The sequence below is a fragment of the Protopterus annectens genome, chromosome 11.part0 (genome assembly GCF_019279795.1).
Source record: "Protopterus annectens isolate FY-2018-M chromosome 11.part0, PAN1.0, whole genome shotgun sequence".
Lineage (NCBI taxonomy): Eukaryota > Metazoa > Chordata > Ceratodontiformes > Protopteridae > Protopterus > Protopterus annectens.
In genome coordinates this window covers 42,028,970-42,031,168 of record NC_056745.1, presented here as the reverse complement: position 1 = coordinate 42,031,168, position 2,199 = coordinate 42,028,970, and positions in this window count along the sequence as shown.

Here is a 2,199-nt window from a genome sequence, read left to right as displayed (position 1 = left end):
CACAGAACGTAAACAACACACTACACTACATAGCATACACACTAGCCCTGACCCAAACCCTAACCCTAAGGTCCGACACTATCGCACACTTCACCTACCTGCACCCTAACCCTAACTCACTTACCCACCCCTAGCCCAAGCTCCGACACTAACGCACACTTCACCTACCTGCACCCTAACCCTAACTCACTTACCCACCCCTAGCCCAAGCTCCGACACTAACGCACACTTCACCTACCTGCACCCTAACCCTAACTCACTTACCTGACCACTCCTACCTCCGTCACTGTCGCACACTTACCGGGTCGCGATCACACATTACCCTTGTCGGTCTTTCCGCTGTCGGTGAATTACCCTGTCGGTATACGTACCTCTCGGTTATCTGGTGTCGGTGATTTCTGTGTCGGGGAATCGTCGGTTCGGTCTTTAGAAGGGGACCCATATATATATATATATATATATATATATATATATATATATATATATATATATAAAGTGCACACACAAGCTCTCTCTTTCCATATATCTGGCAATAAGTATATACAGACACACACATTGATGCATAGGTCTACCGATTACAGCTGAATGACCCAAATGTCAGTGTTTACAACATCAACCAGAAAACGTCAACTTTGAAAATGCCAGCATATTACTATGCATGCCCAAGCAACAACCATGGTGCATGCACAAATAAAATTTAAACAATAAACAGAAAAGAAGCCCTCCCCAATCCAACCCCCATCATATGGGGGCTGAATGTCCCCACCTCCTGTTAATATATAAAATCACACAATACTGAGGAAAGGACATATTCCCCAACCCTGAGAATTCTGCAGTCTCTGCCACCTGTCGACCATCTGTTTAGTCAACCAAATTTTGTTGACTAAACAGATGTCAGCCAAAGATAGTGTCAACTAAATTTAATGTTCCCATTGTTATATCTATATATCTATCCATCTCTCTCTCTCAATATATATATATATTTATGTATATATATATATATATATATATATATATATATATATATATAATATGTATATATAGGTTCATAGGTTTGTACTAGACTATACATATATATATATATATATATATATCCCTATCAGATGATAGAAACTTCATATGTCTGAAACATGAAACTCATTTGACTGAGACCATTAGACTGAAATTTCAAAATACTGAAAAATCACTTGACTGAAACCCATAATACTGAAATCTTACAATGCTTAATTTCAACATACTGAATTGTAAAGTGGACGATATAAAATCAGAATAGGTGGGGGGCTTTGCCCCCCACACCCCCTAACTATATATACTAACTCCAGGATTACACTACAGTGGGGAAAAGGTATATGCCCCCCACACCCCCTAACTATATATACTAACTCCAGGATCGCACTACAGTGGGGAAAAGGTATATGCCCCCACCTATTCTGGTTTTATATCGTCCACTTTACAATTCAGTATGTTGAAATTAAGCATTGTAAGATTTCAGTATTATGGGTTTCAGTCAAGTGATTTTTCAGTATTTTGAAATTTCTGTCTTATGGTCTCAGTCAAATGAGTTTCAGTCATATGAAGTTTCTATCATCATATAGGTTCATAGGTGTATATTAGGCTATCAGCCATCAGGATCTTTACAAGCCTAGCCTTGCAACCCAACCTAGTTTTGCCCTCATGTACACTGGACACCTATATGGTGGAAGTATAACAGTAAGGAGGTAGTTAAGGGTTATGTGTGAGGTATATTTTTTTGGGATTAGTTAACTTACTGTTGGACTTTGTCCATCAGAGACATGGGTGTCAGACCAGGGAGGTGAATTTATGATTTCCCATCCAATGATCAATGTTTTTCTTGAAATGGGTCAGGGATGAGCTCCACTTCACATGGATGGACAGCCTCTTATATAGTGCAAGTCTACTTTGAGACTCATACTGGTCTCTCCAGGATGTTTTATGTATGTTGCAAGGAAAGTTTTGGTCCTTGGATCTAGTGCCCTTGGTACTGTTTATTTTGCAGATGTGCAAGAGGTACATCAGAGCTGGGTCTGAGATGCTATATATGTCAGCCAAAGATCACCTCTCAGTAACCTATAAGAGACTGATTAAAGAGCTAGGGCATTAAGACGATCTGTGTAGGACAGGGTATTCATACCCTGGATTCTTCTGGTGAGAAACCTTTAAGGGCATTACAACTATGGC